Source organism: Trifolium pratense, linkage group LG4 (genome assembly GCF_020283565.1).
Source record: "Trifolium pratense cultivar HEN17-A07 linkage group LG4, ARS_RC_1.1, whole genome shotgun sequence".
Lineage (NCBI taxonomy): Eukaryota > Viridiplantae > Streptophyta > Magnoliopsida > Fabales > Fabaceae > Trifolium > Trifolium pratense.
The window spans coordinates 33,130,248-33,151,373 of record NC_060062.1 but is presented as its reverse complement, the minus strand read 5'-3'; the positions used below and the strand labels follow the sequence as shown (position 1 = coordinate 33,151,373).

Sequence of the window (21,126 nt, the reverse complement as noted above, 5' to 3'; positions counted from 1 at the left end):
AACATACACAGGCCCGGCCTACTGGATGTGGTATCCAATGTTGAAGCATTGTACCGAACATCTTGCTTATACTGGATGGTGGAAGCGCGTAGTTCCACATCAAGAGGATTCACATGTTTTAGCAAAATGAGGCCAACCATACAACGCCAACAGATATACTTCTTTATTAAGTTGATTAACACCTTAATATACTTCATTTATACTTCATACATGATTAACAATCATTATAAGCATCAACAAGCATCAACAAGCATCAACAAACATCAACAATCATGTAAGAATAAGACACTGATTGAAAATACATGCAAAGGAAGATAGCAGATGAAAAATTGGTGAAATCTGCAGCATTTCCGCCTGGGGCGGAAATTTTTACGTTTGAGGCGTAAGTTTACGTTTTAGGCGCAAAAATTTACGTTTGAGGCGCAGAAAAGTCTGAAAGGTTGGCTGCTCACTGCTCTTCCGTTTCAGGCGGAAATTATTGCGCCTGAGGCGGAAAAACATGCGTTTTCTACACAAAAACGCCCAAAAATCCCATTTTTCATGTTATAAATCCCAAAAGAGTTTGTATTCAAGCATAACAAACATATCTAAACACAAAAGGACGGTTCATTTCACCGATCTACCATTTTTACTACGAAAAAGTAAGAATTTATCACTTTTACTCAAAACACTCAAGAACACAAAGTTCTTGAGTTTAATCTTTCATAAACTCGTTTTTTAATCATTAAATCCGTTCATTAATCATGTTAAAAGCATGTTAAACATATTAAGAACCTTAGGAACGATTTCCATCAAGAAAATCCGTTCTAAGCTAAAACGAAAATGGGGTGGAGGAAGTTCGGGTGAGGAGAAATCGACATTCTCCCCTTCCTCGGATCACCCACGAATATGAAATCTACTCTCTTACCTGGATTCGAAGAAAACACGACGAAGATCTCGAATCCCTAGCTCTCCCCTTGCTCTAGCTCCCAAGCTCTCCTCTTCTCCTCTCAAGAACACAAGAACCATGAGAAATGAAATGTTTCTCCCTTCCTTCATGGCCATATGGCGCCCCCTCACACACACAAGGCCCATTGGGCCTCAAGCCCAATTGGCTTGGCCCAATAACACGTTAACTCTCTCTCTCTCTCTCTCGCTTAATAACTAAAGTACTCGATAAATAACTCAAGTTATTAACTTAATTAAAATGCCACGTTAAATAAAATATTTTAACACATAAAAATAATAATACGAAAATTGGGTCGTTACACCTCGCTTCTGCTACTCTTAGGGTTCTACTAACAAAATAAATGGGCTTCTCTTCACCATCTACTTCTTGAACTAAAACTGAGCTTAAGGCTCTATCAGAAACTGCTAGATAAAGGTAAAGAGTATTGCCTGGTATTAGGCGTGTCAGGATTAGAAGTGACGCCAGAAATTCCTTCAGCTGCTTGAATGCTTCTTCACACTAAGGAGTCCATGAAAATCTCTCACTTTTCTTCAAATATGTGAAGAAGGGGAAAGCCTTCTCGCCTGTACACGACAAAAATCTGGACAAAGCTGTTATCCTTCCTGTTAATTGTTGCACTTCCTTCACAGAAGAAGGGCTTCTCATATCAATTATAGCTTGACATTTCTCAGGATTCGCTTCTATCCCTCTATTGGTAAGCATGAAACCTAAGAACTTTCCAGCTTGAACACCAAAGTATCATTTTGCAGGGTTCAACCTCATGTTGTATTTTCTAACCGAGTTTAACATTTTCCCTATTTGCTCATCAAAAACTCTATCCATTAATCTTTGGTATGTCGCTCCTGCATTTTTCAATCCAAATGGCATGACATTATAGTAGTAATTGCAAGTGTTGGACATGAAGGTTGTATGAGGGGCGTCCAAGGGGTTCATTCTGATTTGCAAATGTTGTAACCTGAATAAGCATCCATGAAGCTTAGCATCTTGCACCCCGAAGCGCCATCTATTAGACTGTCAATGTTGAGCAACGGGTATGGGTCTTTTGGGCACGTCTTGTTTAGATACGTGAAGTCTACGCACATTCTCCACTCCCTGTTAGCTTTCTTTACCATGACCACGTTCTCCAACCAAGATAGATATTTTATCTCTTCTATGAAACCCGCTTCTTTTAGCTTTGCTACCTCCTCCATTATCGCGACTCGCCTTTCTTCTCCTGCCTTCCTTTTCCTCTGCGACACTGGCTTTATGCTGGGCAATATTGACAACTTATGTGTGATAACACTTTCATCTATCCCCGGCATGTCAGAGGGTTTCGATGCAAAAAGATCCACATTCTTTTGCAGGATCTTCATTATTTTCTCTCTTTCTGAGTGCAACAAAGTTGTTCCCAAGTTGGTTGTTTGGTGAGGCTCCTCGCCAATCTGAACCTGCTCTAACTCTTCGATGGGGCTTACTCTTCTGTCTTGAAATTCCTCCCTAGGATCTATGTATGCATTTTCTATCACATTTATGCCACCCTGTCTTGGGGCTTGCTTCTGATTGGGCGTGGAACCTGAGTTGGAAGTCCTATGCCTTATTTTCAAGCTGGACTCATAACATTGTTTGGCTAATAACTGATCGCCTCTAACAGTCCTCACTCCCCCATTGTATGGGTTATACTTTATCGCCAGATACAACGTTGACATGACAGCGCCTAAGTCGTTGAATGCTGGCCTTCCAATAACGATTTTATAAGAGGTGAATGGGGTTTTGACCACTAAATAACGGACCTTGAAGGTCTTAGCGTTATCCTTATCTCCGAAAGTGGTGAGCAATGAAGTATATCCCATCACATCCACTTGTTCTCTGGAGAATCCAACCAAAGTTCCCACATATGGTTGTAAATGTTCCTCTGCTAATTGCATGGCCTTAAAGGCTTCTTAATACATGATATCGGCAGAAATTCCGGAATCTATCAAGACCCTTTTTACATCACAATTTAGGATCTGGACTTGTATAACCAGAGGGTCGTCATCATGTGGCGCTATTCCTTGACCATCAAAGGTGGGTGCCTGATGAGGAATGTTTCAGAGATGGCGCGTCAAACATTCTGTTTCCTAGAAGAATTTGACTCGCCTCCTCCTGAAAATTCTCCGGCAATGGTGTTAACGGAGACTCTCGCTTTGGGAGGTTCTTCTCTGCCATCAGGCGGATCCCGTTGTTCTCGCCTAGGAACTTTTGGCACTACGATTCGCCCTTGTGCTACATCCTCGATAAACTTTCTCAAGTGATAACTTTTAATTAACTCCTCGATAAGATCTCTTAGATGAAAACACTTATCTGTCGAGTGCCCCCTACAATGGTGATAGGCGCACCAAGCATCGCCGTCAGGTCCCACAAAGCGCCTCTCTCCCTAGAGGGTGGAAGATGGGCTAAACCGGTGGCAAGAATTTCCTTCAATACATGCACTTTGGGTTTATTCAAAGGCGTGTATTCCCTGAAGGCGGGATAGTCTTTGACTTCGCGCCTTGGTGGTTGGTAATAAGGCCCCTATACCTCTGTCGCTGATGGCCAGGAGCCTTTCCGTTACAGCTAACGTACTCTTTTTCCTTGGCATCTCTCTGCCTCTTTTCTGCGTTACTTTCTTCTCCCTTGATATAACATTCGAATCTCTTGTTAATTTCTTGCATTGAAGATGCAGGCTTTTGGGCCAGGGATTCATTGAAGTGTCCCGCCCTTAGCCCGTTGGGAAAAGCCACTACAAACATTTCTTGGTTAGGATTCGAAACCTTTATGGTGGCTTCGCTGAATCTAGCTAAGTAATCACGCAATGACTCTGCGTGGCTTTGGCGAATTGAAAAAAGGCTAGTTGATGTGACTTTCACATGTTTTGATCCAGCAAATTGATGGGTGAATTTCTTGTGGAAGTCAGCATAACTTTCAATAGAATTTTTTGGAAGTTCATGTACCAGCGTAACGCTGCGTCTTTGAATGTTCCAGACAGCAATTTGCACTTTAAATGCTTTAATGGCAGTTTGCGTGCCTACCGCCATTAGGTGTTATAATGGGTCTGTTTTTCCATCTAAGGAAGGAAGGTGAGGGACCTTGATTCCTTCTAGGTGTCCCATAGGTGTTGCGCCAATGGCTGAGAATCAACAACACCTTCTCCTTCTTCCTCCTCTGAAGCTTTTCTTGCTCTCTCACGCTCTGCTGCTCTCTCTGCCTCGATGGCCGCCATCTGGGTTTGCAAACGTCAAATTTCGTGGACGGCGGCTTGCAGAGTTGCAGCGTTAGAGTTATCATGATTGCTATGATCTCCAACCATGTGGAGATGTTCGTCTTTTAGTCTAGATCGATGTGGTAGACTAGGAAAAACGTTTTTACCTCAGCCCCACGGTGGGCGCCAAAATGTTCTGGTGAGCACTCAAAAGGGTTTATATTATTAATAATGTGAGAATAAAATTACATAAGTTTATAAAAAAAATGGACTGATAAAAAATGTGTTGTTATTTACGATGAATATGTGAAGTTATTTATAGGCTGCAAATTCCTTCTTCTCCAAGTTTGATCTCTTGAAACTTCGGCCACCACCGTCTTCTCCGGCGAACCAGTGCAAGAATAGGGGTGGTTATCCTTTCCTTCGTCCCCCAAGCTATGGAGGTTATGGGGGTGATGATTTCTTCCACGTGAAGCTAAGCAGTTGATAGTTTGGGGAGAAGAAGATATTTTGGGCGCGACCCAGTGTCCAAAACCTGTTGGCGCCACATCACTTCATCTCGCCACGTCATGTTGTCTCGCTGTCTAGCCTACTGAGTGTTCATGGATCACTTTGATTGGGCTTTGTTACTTTTGGACTTATTGGGCCTAATTACTTTCTCCTTTCATCCATTGCCCGGTCCATTGTTCATTTTGTTTTATCATTTCATGGTTAAGACAGTATCTTAATATTTCTTATGGACAAGTGGTTGTTGTTTGGTTTTTCTTTGTATGGTGGTAAGTTTGCTTGACTTTTGTGATGTTTTTCATTGAATTTTATGAATAAAAATTATACTTTGTGTTAGAAATTTATTTTTGATTACTATGTTATAAGGATGAAGTTTTCATGTTGTTATTTAATGGTGATTAATCTCAATATAAGAACCTGACTTCTGTTATTTAATGGTTTGTTATTTAATGGTGATTAATCTCAATATAAGAATCTGGCTAAAATTATATTTCTAAGGATAAATAAGTTAGGGATGTATAATTTGGGCTAAAATTAGTTTTAATAACACCGGATATTAGAGTAGCTGTTATTATGCTTTTTGGATCACTACATATAATATTAATTGGTTTAGCTAAATATAAAATTGAAAAAATAAAGCCGTGCAAGTATAGTTCAGATAGTAACCAACAACAGAGACATTTGATATACTGGAGTGCAAGTTCAATTCAACACTTATGTATTAGTTTCATAACTAGGCTCTTCACAAGAAAAAAATAGGAAAGGCTGCAAATACATAAATATAGGAATATTTGGATGAGTAATTAAGAGGATAATGTGCGATTATCATCCTATAGATTCTTCAGCACGTATAGTTTCAGCATAAAAATTAAAAGATCTATGACATATTCTTTGCAGCTCCTTAATATAGCTTTCATCTCCATATAAAGTATAGTTACCAATTGACAAAAAAAAAAAATTTACCAACAAAATCTCTAAATATGTGGTGTGTATGGAGTAGAGCCGTTAAAATGGGCTAGCCCGAATGGGTCGGTCTGCCAAGCCCGATATTTTCCCTGGATTGGGCCTTAAAAGTTCTAGCCCGAATTATTCCTGGGCTTTTTAGCCTGGTCCGTTAAAGTTCGATTAAAATATGGGCTAGCCCGAATGGGTCAAGGGGGCCCGCAAACCCGAATAAATTATAATAATATTTTTAAAATAAATATAAGTAACTTGTTTTGGATGATTTGAACTTAGTTTGTATTAGAAGAGTTTCTTTTGTCGCCCTACGAGTTTCTCAAATATATCCGCTACTTAAGTAGCGGACGGTGTTTTTTCGTAATATTTCTCATTTTTACTACTTAAGTAGCGGATGAATAAAACTAGGGCGCGCGAAAAATTTGTAGGTAGCGGATGAGTAAAAATGGAGCGCGCGAGAAACTCGTAAGTAGCAGATGAGTAAAAATAAGGCACGCGAGAAACTCGTAAGTAGCCAATGGGTAAAAATAAGGCGCGCAAGAAACTCGAAGAGTTAGTGGATGACTAAAAATAGGGCGCGAGAGAAATTTGTAGGTAACGGAGGACTAAACTAGGGCGCGTGATGACAGCCAATTATATGACGTTTTTAGTAGTAGATTAGAGTAGTTTCTATAGTAAATAAAGACCAAAAGCAAGGAAATATCAGGAAAAGTGAAGACACAAGGACCAGAAGCAAGAAAAGTGGAAAAAGCATAAAAAAAATGGCAAAAATGGAATAAAGAAGCGCACCATCATACCCACGATGAGTCTGGGCGTGGCGCGATGAGAAGACTGATAAAATTGAAGAAAATCTGCTGAAAATCTTTACCATCGTGGCACGATGGCTTTTCATCGTGACACGATGATGACTTGAAAAATAGGCAGAAAATCCCGAGTAAATCTTCCATCGTACCACGATAGGATCCATCGTGGCCACGATGATGCAAAATTACACACCATCGTGGCCACGATGGGTGCGATGGAGGCGCAAAAAAAGCCCAAACCGAGCTGTAAAACTATAAATAGAGTCTTCCTCCTTCACAATTAATCATCCCACAATATTCAGAGCATTGAATATTCACAAGAGAGTTAGGAGAACTCTAAGGAGGAGGCAAGGAACTCCAAGGTCAACAAGGTTCTTTTCGTTCTGCTTTTTGTAATTTAATTTTCCTAGGTTAGGTGGAGTCGAGAAACTCCCTTACGAATGCTTGGTTGTAATATTTATATTATTTATGAATTTTAGTTATTTTTATTCAAACTCTTTTGTTGTCTGGTTTTAGTTATTTTAATATTGATCACATTAGAAAAAAATCTAAGGACCTAGTGGATATCGCATAGGAAACGAAGCCAGTAATCCCGACCGAAGGATGACATATTAGGGCCTATAGGAGACCATTAAATTCAGTATCTGCCGTCTTAGTATAGGATTGGAAAGAAAGTTAATTTCTACCTTGCAGAGTATGCCTGTGGGTAGGTGACTAGTTTTAGGCACACATGACGGCTTATAATTTAGGGGTCCCTAGGGCGATGAGACCAAAGTTTAAACGAAAAAGTGGAGTTCTGGATCAGGGTGTCTAAATAAAGATAAGGTAACCTTTAACTAGGCTCTGTAAAAGCTTGTAATAGAAATAAGAACATATATTGCTTCAAACCTATTTTCAAGAGTCTAAATCCTTAAAGAGGGAAATATTTAAGCCACCAAACAGGAGTAAGGGAGGGATCCGACCACACTTAACCACCCCGTGTGGTCACACACACACCTTTTACATTCCATTCATTTATTTTCCGCATTTATTTCCTGCAATTTACTAAAGTACCCGCAAAGATACCTTCTTAAATACACAAAGCGAAGGCAACTATCTATATTCCTAAGCGAAACTAGTAACCTTAGCACAATCTCTGTGGAGAACGATAACTTATCACTTTATTACTTGGTAGCGATTATGTGCACTTGCAGAACCACCGTCAGCGCGCGATAAACTTGTATGTAGCGGATGAGTAAAAATAATTCAATTTGTGTAAGAATTATTGATTATATATATATATATTCCCGAAACCTTTTCTAAACAACAATTTTTTTTTTTTTTTGCCATTTCAATTTTTTATTGGAATTTTTTTAAAAAAAATACGGGCTAGCCCGAAAGCTCGTATAGCGCTGGGCTCGGGCCATACTTTTTCGAGACTATTTTTCATCCGGAATTTTTTAGCCCGGTCCGATGAAGCCCGAAGCCCAACTGAGCCGGCCCGAAATGGTCTAGTATAGAGAATGTTTTCTACTTCCACGTGTCTACTTCAAATTCTATAATTGATTTTACAATTAAATTTATTGTTCAATTCACTTTCAAATGAATGTATTTAAACTTAAATCACATTACCTTGACAAAAGAAAGATGGTGCGTGATGGGGGGTCCACTAAGGTGAATGTTATTGAACTTTCTCATGCAAAAAGCTATGCATAAGTCATTCGGGAATGTGCTAATTAAGAATGCAGGATGGACCAGTTCCGGACATAGACAATGCGCCCTTCTGAAAAACTTAATTTTTGTCAAAATCAATTCACTCAAAATCAATTTTGCTCATCACAAACCAAACATACACTTCTTCCAAAAGTATAAGAACTAAGCACACAAATTTTATGTTGGATGATTATCAATTTTGCTCATCACAAACCAAACATACACTTCTTCCAAAAGTATAAGAACTAAGCACACAAATTTTATGTTGGATGATTATTCATAAGATTTCAAAGTAGATTTTGATTTCATTTTCTTAAGATTTTCACTATACCATATCTTATCACAAACAAAAAACGTTCATAAATGCAAATTCAATTAAAATACTCAAAATTCAAATCAATCATCGAATTATGACTTAGAAGATAACATAAGATAAAGTAATTATTAAACCTAGTCATTGGATGTGTTGGGTTTTTGTATGTTGGCTGCATTTTGCAAAAATAAGTTCTAGCTAGCATGCTACATAGGATGTTGTAGCATGTGAGCACAACATTAATGTTGACCAGAAGCGCGCCTATTTTTTAATATCATATCTTTGGGAGATTTGTTTCAGATATAATTTCGTGTTTATCTAACAAGCCAAGATGTGCCTTCCACTGCAAGTTACCTAAGGCGGTTTGTTTATTTTATTCAGTCCAAAAATATATGTTCAATATTTTTGGAATGCATCAACTATTTTTTTTTTAGTGATTCTTTTCTTGAAGAATTATTTGAATAAAATCTTTGTGAGCTGGCCATCGCTTTTCCAGCTGTCAAATATATTTGATGGAAATATATTTATGTGCTTCAAGGAGGTTGTTACAAAAAAAATATATTATGGACAACAAAAATATTTGATGCAAATATATTTGTGGAAGATTTAATTTTGAAATATATCCACTAAAAGTTTCTTGGAGAAGAAGTAGCTTTGAAGCCCAAATCCACGAAGCTTTGTCTATTTAAAGAAAGGTACATAACCTATTTTAAGTACCGAAGCCATTGTTCATCAAAGATGTAGTCTTTAGGGTTTCGTGTCTTTGAGCCACTCTCTAGGAGAGTTGGTGTAAGTGAACCACTCGGGTTGTGAGATGGTCACTATGTCCTCACTCAGAAACCTGTAGGTAATGAGTTGAGTATTGTACTTGGAGGAAGCTTGTAAGCAACTCCAAATTGTGAACTTAGTCAATGGTGTTGGCTAGGTATTAGTTTCATAGGAGGGTGTCTCCGTCGTTGGTTATTGAATTCGACATCACAGGTTGTGATTAGAAGGAATTGGGACGGGTAGTGTCTAGGCGATAAGTCAAGTATCGGGTGTTAGTCGAGGGCTTTGAACTAGAACTATTACAATGGATTCATTCCTGGATTGGTATCGCCCAGATTAGGTGACGTTGCACCGAACTGGGTTAACAAACGATCTGTCTTATTTATCTTCTTGCACTTAATTTAATTTTAACTTGTCTATTGTGTTATGTATTGGTACGAGATACTGTAGCATCTTTCGCAACATCTTTCCTCTAGCCTGCTGGAATTTCAATTGGTATTAGAGCAGGCATCATGTTCTATATCTGGGTGAGCTCTAGGGAAGATACTTTCTGGCACTATGGACAAGGAAGAAGGATATCAGGAAGGAGAAGAAAGTTTTTCTTGTATACTTGTGTTCTTATATATGCATATTTCAAGGGGGTAAGAAAGTTGGTTCTGATATCTTGTGCTCATTGTGATATGCATGAACTTGATGTACTCAGGGGGAGTAATTGTTCTCTGATCTGCTATTGAGGGGGAGTAGCAGAATATAGCTAGCCTGTTGATGATCTTGCAACTTATGCTATGATTAGTAGTCTGCTAGTGTATGTGCTTGGCATTTGTGGATGTGTTCTGATATGAATCTAGACATCATGATCTGTTTTATGTGAGAATTTATTTTTCTCAGGATGTGGTATTTTATCTCTCCATGTGTGGTTCTTCTGTGAGAGTTTATTTCTCTCAGTTAATGTGCTCTGTGATTTCTGTGCATAATGTGGTGACAGATGCTCTAGCATCTGATGCAGTGGTTGTAGTAGTGGTGTTTCTCTGTTATGTGTTGATCTGCTAAGATTTATGCATGTACTGTGGGGAGTAGAATTTTTTTTTCTGCTCTGATGATTTGCATGTCTGTGTTCAGGGGGAGTTGTAGTAAATATGATTATGCTTGATATGTGCTTATCTCCTTGATTAATGTCCAGCCAGATGTTGAGTGATCAGTCTGGTATGTATTTTTCCTCGAAGGTTTTTCCGAAGACTGTTTATGCTGACTGAAAGAGTTTATTTCTCCTATCTTGAATCCACTTTGAGAGTTTATTTCTCTCAGTTTTGGTAAGCTTTGTGAGGCTAGATGTGTTTAATTCCGCTGCTGCATGCCTCTATTGTTTTTGGTGAAATATTTTGATCGTGCTTGTGCATTATATTCATTTGAAGATTTCTTTTGAAGTAGTGTTTACAAAGTTTTTACTTTCTTTCAAAGATAAGTGTTTGTGTTGAAGTGAAAGAAGTATATAAATTGTTGAAGATGGTATTATGGATGAAAGCTCAGATGTTCCCTTTTCGTTGCTTCTGTTCTCTGGTTATTTGTGTGGGCTTTTCCCTGATATTCATTGTACCTGCGTGTGCACCTGGTCTGTAATATGTACTCTATGGTTTTCTATAATCTGATACTCTGTGGTACAATGTATTTTGCTCCTATTCTATGGTACTGACTTTATTTATCAGAATTTATGGCTAAAAAGGGGGAGTAATATATTTCTTATCTGAAGTATGTGCTTGATGTGATGAAGAATGCTATAGCAGTTGATATAGCATTTGTATGTGTGTATGGTGATATGCATGTTTTGAGGGGGAGAAAAATTTACTTTCTGCTCTAGGTGATGTGCATGTAAGAACTTCAAAAAGCATTTAAGCTTGTAGCATAGGGCATGATCATAATCTTATAACCATAGAAATATGGATGATTCATCGTGCTTAGTCATAATCATAGAAATATGGATGGCTTTTATGCTTAGGATCACAATCATAGAAATATGGGTGATTTGGGTCACAGTCATAGCAATATGGGTAACTTTTACATGCTTAATTATGAATGCACAACATGTGTGAAGGTCAACATATTAAAGACAAGAGTTGCACATTGAAGATAGAAGACCAAGATGCTTATCTATCAAAGATTGTTTTAACCAAAATTTGCCAAAGGGGGAGATTGTTGGGTTTTTGTATGTTGGCTGCATTTTGCAAAAACAAGTTCTAGCCAGCATGCTACACAGGATGTTGTAGCATGTGAGTATATAGTATTAATGCTGACCTGAAGCACGCCTATTTATTTATATCATATCTTTGGGAGATTTGTTTCAGATATAATTTCGTGCTTATCTAACAAGCCAAGACGTGCCTTCCACTGCAAGTTACCTAAGGCGGTTTGTTTATTTTATTCAGTCCAAAAATATGTTCAATATTTTTGGAATGCATCAACGATTTTATTTGAGTGAATCTTGTAACACCCAAATCCCTTAACGCGTATTTATTGAATATAAATAAATAAAACACTTAAGAAATTAAGGCGTCACGATTAAATACAAAAGCATAGCACACACACATCATGCTAGCACAGCGGAAATTTAAAACCAAATATAGTTCATTGTGCATATCATACAATAACCATATTGTTCACATAATATCATAAGGCTCTATGCCATATCAACAACAAGGATATTATGTTTACAACAAAAGTAAGGATTAGCAAGGTCAAATATGCCATCACGGGCTTAAATACAATTCAAGTGAATAACCCCACATGGTATTACACCTAATCAGAGCAATTCTATACAACCCATAAAAAAGATATACAAATATCTAAAGGAGTAGTCTAAGCTAAACTCCTCACCAAAAAGTGTGCTACACTAAGCACAAGCAACACCTCTAACTCTGAGCCGGATCCTCAACCTGAGTATCTGAACCCCTAACGGTCCAGCACATAATACAAAGCATGAGAGTTAGATCACATAATCAAAATATAAGTGTAAGTAGAATGATACTTAAACACTCCTTCTCAATACATGCATATTCATAACTATAAATACACATCAACATCCATCATTCAATTATAAGTTTTAAGCATATATAATCGAATACCAAATCATCAATTAACAATTATTACACTTAGCAAAATATGTGTCACATACCACTTATCACATAATGCACACATATCCTAATGCAATTATAATGCTTCAACTTCATGAATGTCATCCTAGACATCTCTAATGCATGTGATACCATCTTCTTTATTAGAGTATCTCACCTCTAATATCCTTCTTTATCATATAAGTATAATCCGATATACTTCTTTATTAGAATATCCAATATCCTATTTAACTCACGAATGCATGTATGTTGATTCATGAATTCACTCACAATTAGTTAGCATTTTAGCTCTTCATTTACAATGTGGAACACTATCCAACAGTTTTCATCATTAAGATAAATCAATCATCTTAATAACCTTCATTTATCATACTTCATTCAATAAGTAATCCACACACAATGCCAATAATACAATTAAATCATATTAAGCATTTATTATCTCCAAAAACTAACTCTGGAATCAGAATCTACGCAAAAAATCAAGTAAAATAGGTCCCGGGTGCATAAACCGTCAAAATGTCAAAAGTCAACGGTAAACCAAAAGTCAACATAGTCTAAATTGAACTACGCCGGGGGCGTGAAAGGGTTCACGCCGCGTGTAACACAAGGCTACGCCATGCATGGCAATGATCACGCCACGCGTGATAGCCAACAGAATTTATTACGCCGCACGTGAAAAGAATCACGCCGCGCGTGATGACCAACCAAATTCCTAGAAGTATTACGTCGGGCGTGAAGAAGATCACGCCGCGCGTGATAACTGGAAAATGGTCACGCTGGGGGCGTGAAAGGCTACGCCGCGCGTGACAGATCTGGTGTTCTTCATGTTCATACGAAAAATGGTCCAAAACTCATTTATTTGACCCAAAAACCCCATTTTACATGTTATAAATCCTAAATAAGTTTGTTTTCATGTCTACTACACATACATAAACATAAAAGATCTACTTCAAAACATACCATAAAGTAAGGGATTCGTGTATTTTACTCAAAAGTCATAAGAACACAATGTTCTTAGATCAAACATCTACAATTTACGCTTTTACATATGAAATTCGTTCATACATCATACCAAGAGTATATCAAACATGTTATGAATATAATAATCAATTTCCTTTAAGAAAATCTATCCAAAGTAAAACGAAAATGGGGTGGAGAAAGTTCGGGTACGGAAAAATCGACATTCTCCCCTTTCTCGTATCACCCACGATTATGAAACCTACTCTCATACCTAGATTCAAAGAAAACACGAAGATTGGCTCTTGAAACTCTAAGCTTTCAGTTGCATTAGTTTATTCAATTTTTACCTATTCATAATCACATATTTATAAATCGATTTTCAATTTCAATATGAGGAAATTTCTAGGCTTCTTACAAGTTTCATGTATATGTATAGAAAAACATTTCGACCTATGTTTGAGCATGCTCTTAATTTTATACAAGAAATTTCAAGAAACAATGAACATGGAAATCCACTAATGGTTCATGAGAGATCAAGTCATGTTCATGGTCTTAGTAATCTAACAATGAGCGAAAGTATGTTAGTGAATTGATAGCACAAAATTACGATGAAGAAAAGATAAAATTATGTCTCAACATGCATTCTTTCTATGCAAGAATTGGTAAGGCTTGTGAGAGTTATAATCAACCTTCTGGATCAACTTTTCAAATACTCACCAAGATGGGAGATACACTCTTGATCATGAACGTTATTATCAAGTTTTTCGCAAGAACAATCACATTAGGTGATAATGTTTATGAGAAATCTTCAAAGTATTCAGGAATTGTTGGGCTTGATGGCATGAAATTGGTTGAAATGTTTCTCGACTCGGTAAGCATGCAATTATATTAGAAAAAATGAAAATTGTTACGGAAGAAATAAAATTATTCACGAATTTCGCTGTTGCTTTTTCCCCCTCTAAATTTACCTCTCTAACTTATTTATTTTAGTATGGACTCTTTAATTAATTTTAGTGAAGAAATACATCTACTTGTAAACAAATGATATATAATTCATTTTTATCGGACAAATGGATAGATTGTTCCCAACAATTATTACTAAATCGGAAACTACCAAAGTGCTTGAAACTGGTTCGCCAGAAAATCAAGATGGAGCTTTGTTGTCGGTATGATAATATTTTTAAATATTTTGATTTATGCTAACCTTTTTAATCATAATTGATTTTCAATTTTGAAATGTATTTTTTGTCACAGATGAATGAAGAAATGCATATGCTATCACCTCTAGTGCGGCCTCGCGAATTTAACATAATTCTCTATTGCAAACAAGTTGATGTTGGTGTATGGGTGATAAACGATGTGTCATTTGATTTTTCTTGACCAAACACACCACCTCTATCTCTCTCTTGAAAACATCTTTTTGTATGTATAATTCATTAAATGCCTAACAAGTGTTGTCTGGTTAGTATTTACATGCGTATTTGTGAAACATGGTAAAGAATGATCAAACTATTCTGCATCCTGAAACATAATAACCGACAATGCATCAAAATTAATCTCTAAAAATATTCATATTTATTTACATATTTACGTTTAAACTTTAGATGTACTTGATATTCAACATAAGATGAATATAGGAATATAGGGATATCTTATATGTTAAGTATCAAATCAAATACATCTAAAATTTAAACGTAAATATGTAAATCAATAAGAATATTTTTAGACATTAATTTTGATGCATTGTCGGTTACTATGTTTCGGGATGCAGAATAATTACTTCATCATTGTTTACTATGTTTCACAAATATGCATGTAACAACTAACCTTACAAGACTTGTTAGGCATTTCATGAATTATTCATCCAGAAGGATGTTTCCAAGAGAGAGAAAGAGGTGATGTGTAATGTGTTTGGTCGAGAAGAATCAAATGACACATTGGTTATCACCCATACACAAATATCAACTTGTTTGCAATAACGAATTATGTTAAATTCACGAGGCCGCACTAGAGGTGATAAAATATGCATTTTTTCATTCATTTACAACAAAAAAGACATTTAAAAAATGAAAAACAATTATGATTAAAACGGTTAGTAGAAATCAAAATTTTCAAAAAAAATTTCATACCAACAACGAAGCTCCATCTCGATTTCATGGCGAACCAGTTTCAAACACTTTGGTACTTTCCGCTTTAGGAAGGATGGTGAGTGGTAGGGGGTCCCATTAAGGTGAATGTTATTGAACCTTCTCATGCAAACGTTAAAAGCCATGCAAAAGCCATTCGGGAATGTGCTAACCAAGAATGCGAGATGGACCACTTTTGTATATAGACATTGTGCCCCCTTGGAAACTCAATTTTAGTTAGAATCAATTCACTCGAAATCAATTTTGCTCATCCAAAAATAAACATACACTTCTTTCAAGATTTTAAACACTAACAAGTATAAGAACTAAGCACACGAGGTTTATGTTGGATGAATATTCATAAGATTTCAAAGTAGATTTTGATTTCATTTTCTTGAGATTTTCACTATACCATATCTTATCACAAACAAAAAAAACGTTGATAAATGCAAATTCAATTAAAATACTCAAAATTGAAATCAATCATCGACTTGTGAATTAGATAACATAAGATGCAATAAATGATTAAACCTCATTGTTGGATGATCTAGTGTAAATGAATTGATTAATTGACTATTGATGAAGAAAATAGAACCATAAGCTTCTCCCTGTAGAAATCAAACAAAAGGTAAATCGTTAGATCGAAATCACAATCAAATGCTAGATGGATTGAAGACAGAGAGATAACGAACCCTAGCTTGAGGAGAGATGAGATCGAAGAAGAAGAAGGTACAAATAACGGAAATGGAGAGAAGAGATCTGGTGGTTCCACTTCAACTACGTGCTTCGTTCGTGGTTTCGTCGTCTCTGCAAATATCAATTGCACTCTTCAACGGGCAAAGACACTCGTTTGGGCTTTTGGTTTCATTTACAATTAGGGATAGTTATAAGTGGCACCCTCTTTAGGTTTTTTTTTTATTATTTAAATGCCATACTTTCAAATAAAAAACACCAAATTGCCATACATTGCATGTGAAAGTTATTTATAGAGATATTTGGAATAACAGCTAATTTGACTAATGGCTAGTTTGAATAACGGCTAGTTTGACCAACTACTAGTTTGACTAATTGCTAGTTTTTATAACGGCTAGTTTTTAATGGTTAATTAAATATAGTGAGTTGTTTTCATTGTTTTCGTTACAAAAAAATATAGTTCATATGTGTGTCCAATATAGTTCATACATTGCATGTTAAGGTTATTTATAGAAATATTTGAAATAACAGCTAGTTTGACTAACGGCTAGTTTGAATAACAGTTAGTTTGACGAACGGCTAGTTTGACCAACGGCTAGTTTGAATAACGGCTAGTTTGACCAACAACTAGTTTGACTAACGCCTAGTTTTTATAACGGTTAATCTTTAATGGCTAACTAAATATAGTGAAGTTTTTTCTTTTTTTCGTTACAAAAAAAATTATAGTTCATGTAGGTGCCCAATATAGTTCATACATTGCATGTTAAACTTATTTATAGAAATATTTGGAATAACAGCTAGTTTGACTGTAACAGCCCAAATTTTCTAGGCCCAAAAGTAAATCACGATCATCCTGAAAATAAATCATAGTAAACCTTTTCAAAATCACGGTCGGAATGCAATGCATCTTTTATAAATTGTTTTCTCGAATAAAAGTATACAAGTATAACACAACCACTATGTCAAAAGAAACATAGTGACAACATTTATTCAAATGAATATAATCACAATCAATTCAAAAATAAATTCAGAGAACAATAAAGAGTAAACGAGACTCTTAAACAACAACCCTTAAGCTAATCTTTAAACTTTAACTGAAGATGACTGGGTGACAAAGACCCGCAGACAGCTTCAAGCCTCGCCGCTTCTCAACGCGGAACAAGTCTCCATCGACTAGGGTGGGAGGAGCCCGTTCATGTATCATTGTAAGGGTCGCCAACTAAAAATAACATATAGCCAAATATGCAAATACCAAATATACAATACATGGAAAACAATTAAACACTTAGCATTTTATTATCAACCAACATAATATAAAATGCACAAGTAGCCTATCGATGCAGACTGTATATGAGTGTGACACCAATCACTGATCGTCACATGTATGAATTCCGGAATTTAACCTCTCTATAGAGAGTCGTAGGTTTCAAGTGGACACCAATCACTGGCTGTCGCACCTACTAAACCCCGCAGGGCAGGTGAAATCACACAGACAAACACCAACTCAATAAAAATCCCGCAGGATTAGGTGAAGTCACACAGACAAACACCCGGTGCTTAGGTGGGCCCACACATGAAATCCACACCCCTACACGTAACTATGAAATGCATGAGCATATTCTCTATTTTAGCGTATATAGGGCAGTCACACAGAAAAATCCCCGGTGAAGTCACACAGACAAACACCCATGTAGTCTCCATCTGAAATACACGTTCCATACATGCTCATGCAAAAATACACATACATACACATATGTAATCACGATCCGTGTTAATACATATATTCGCAAATCATATGTAAAACATACACATGTATTTTAAACAAGTTCTCATCCCGAGAATACATAACATATACATGCCAAGCACTAAAAAACACATCACAAACAAAGCATCCAAGCATGCCATTAACCGGTAAAGTAAAGAAATGAAGGTGCCCTTACCTCAGCAAGCTTCCAACACAATCAACTTACGCTATGCGAGCAAATCCGTCTCTCTCGAAAAAGTCCCCAATCCGGCTAATCCTCTTAACCCTTAATCATTCAAGTTAATTAAGTTAATACCACATTCTAATTGGTCACTCAATTAAGCCCTAGCTTGGCTAATAATGGATCAAGACCTACGGTTGTTTCCTCACAACTAACTAGGCTCAAATGGTTTTCAAAACAACTATTTGAAAACATTAAAACTTTAATAAAATAGTTTGCATCACAAAAACGTCATTAAATAAAACTCCACTATTTTAAAACTTTTTCAAAAACAATATCTTTTCAACCAAGTTCTACACTTTTCTTCAAAATAAAACAAGTTCACAAATGTTTAAGCCTTTTAAAACACAATTCTCGATAAAAGAATTTTCATTTCAATTCACCAATTGATTTTCCAAACATTTCCCTTTTTCATAGAAAAATAATCTCTATTTTTTTCTACTACTGCTATACTTCAAGTTCAAACAACGGTAAAACAATTATGATTTAAAATGACCGTAAATCAGTCATTCCTTATCCGATCATTGCAAACCATATGTCCATTTCATCGTTTCAAAAAGGAGGATCTAATGGCTTACTTTTTAGGACAAGTTATCAATTTTAAAATGACCTAAACACCCTTTTAAATTTCGGCCAGAATTGGAAATCACACCAAAACTCATTTTTCGAAAAAAAACTAAACCGATACATTGATAGATCTACTCAATATAAAAATGTTCATCAAATAAAAATGACATTTCGACATTTTTCACAAAATCTCTAAAATTTCAAAGTGCTCAAAATCAAAATTTTCTTTTGAATATATAATCACATAAACTCACAACAATATTCTCAAAGGAAATGAGCAAGAAAATTAAAACTTAACAAAATATTTTTGAGCATAAAATCAAACAACTCCAATCACAATTTTTCTTTTGGATCTACCATTAACTATATACTATTAATAAAGGAAAAGAGATAGTCACACTACTCTAGGAAAATAGGGCCTCACGGCCAAGAGGGATAAAACAGGGAGGGAGATTTTTCTTACCACTTTGCTCATACCAAAAGCTTCACCAAGTTGTGATCTACACTTTCTGTCTTGGAACTTTGATCAAAATCTCACTCAATATATCTTAAATCTCTCTTTGTTCTTTCTAACACTTAAGAGAAAATATTTGGTGATGTAGAGAAAAAGAGAGAGTTTCACGTGAGAGGAAAAAGGAAGATTGGAAAGGTCTCATGACTTCTCTATTTAAAGATAACATGAATCATTTTAGGCCCTTGGATCAAATAGTGTAAAGTCTCAAGATTAAATCCTAGCCATTCAAAGCTTTACTCACAAACTTAAAATAATAATATCACCAAAAATATATAGATATTTTCATGATCATATTCCGACTAGCTCGCTCAGTCCCCTCGTTCGCTCTCAAATGAGTCGCAATTCGCCCACAGACAGAAAAAATATACTGTAAATCACTTAATTAAAACAATTCACAAACTTACGAATAAATATTATTCCGAAAAAAATTTTGCTCCTTAGCTTGGAAAAATATAATGAAATCAAATTCTCATTACAGTCGATATATAAAACTTCTATTTAAATTTTGACGGCAATCAGAGTATGTAAAATTTTAAGCAGCGGGTATATCTTTCCCGTTTTCTCAAAAATCCAAAGAAAACTATTTTCAAAATTCTGACAAGGAACATTTCTATAACCATTCAAAGCTCATAAAATCATTGTGCCAATTTTTCAGATATTAAAATAACGCACAAGCACAATCTCAGCAACATCTCCGATTTTACCGATACACAAATATTAGGATTAAAGACACAAAAAGATACTAACTCTCGTTCTAGCCTGAACTAAGATTACGAGTCTTACATTGACCAACGGCTTGTTTGAATAACGACTAATTTTTATAACAGCTAATCTTTAATGGCTAATTAAATATAGTGAAGTTGTTTTCTTTTTTTCGTTACAAAAAAAATATATAGTTCGTATATGTGCCCGATTAAGTCTTAAAAGGTTATATCAATTACTCTTAAAATGTTATACTTATATCAATTAAATATAGTTTTTTTTTATATGCAAATACTCTTAAAAAGTTATATCAATTATGACCATATATTTTTTTGACAAAATAAAAATGAAGAACATTTTTCAATTGCTAGTTAAGTAACGACTAATTATGAGAATCTAAAAAATATCCAACATATATAATTATATTAATTAAGTACATATTATTTGACAAAATAAAAAAGAAGTACATATTTTAATTGCTAGTTAAATAACTCGCTAATTATGAGAATCTAAAAAATATCCAACATACATAATCATATCAATTAAGTCCATATTTTTTGTTTTTTGAAATCATGTTGCATTCCATGCGCTTGTAGTTTGTCTTTGATTCATATTTGATGTACCTTTTGAGAGTATTTGCAAATCATCGATCTTCAACCTTTACCGCTCCATCTCAATTTTTTCTTCCTCAATATGTGCCCAATTACTTGAAAACTCCGACATTATGTCAATTTTTTTTAAGGCATCTTGCAAATTATCAATTATTTTCAAAGGGATAGACTATTCCACAAGCTTTTCTTTTTGGCCGCCTTTTGACCCATTGGACGACGTAACGAATTAAGTAGGTGATGATGGATTATATTCGCTGCTCATTGATGTATGTGGGTTAGATGATGATGAATATGCTCCTGAAGCTGAATTCTTCGTTCTTTTTGCGGAAGGTTCTATTAAACCCGCAAGCCATTTAGGTTCATCCTTCAATATTCTCTATGCATCTTCAAATGTGAATTTCTCATGTTCATCTTGGTAATATATTTTTTTGCAGCTAAAATGAAGACGCTCTAAGAGCTCCCGCTTTTCTGTGTAGTCACAGCTTGTTTGTTGTAGCACCCATCAAATTTTTGAACCGCATGATTTATTTTTAGTCATCGACCTTTTAGTGTCATTGGTTTCCTCTCTATATAATTTGTATCACGATACTTGTTATAAGCTTCACCAATCCTCTTCCAAAAACTTTCTCCTTTTTGATCAACCCCAACAATTGGAACA

The 21,126-nt window shown here is 35.8% G+C and overlaps 1 long non-coding RNA gene across 1 annotated transcript; it reads right to left on the bottom strand.

The window, feature by feature from the left end:
• Nucleotides 1–15,926: 15,926 nt before the first annotated feature.
• Nucleotides 15,927–19,262, bottom strand: LOC123923669. Its single transcript, XR_006814462.1, has 4 exons — nucleotides 19,105–19,262; nucleotides 18,030–18,119; nucleotides 16,089–16,203; nucleotides 15,927–16,004 (listed from the first exon to the last, which is right to left on the bottom strand). It is a non-coding gene; the product is annotated as an uncharacterized LOC123923669 (long non-coding RNA).
• Between the last annotated feature and the right edge of the window lie 1,864 nt (nucleotides 19,263–21,126).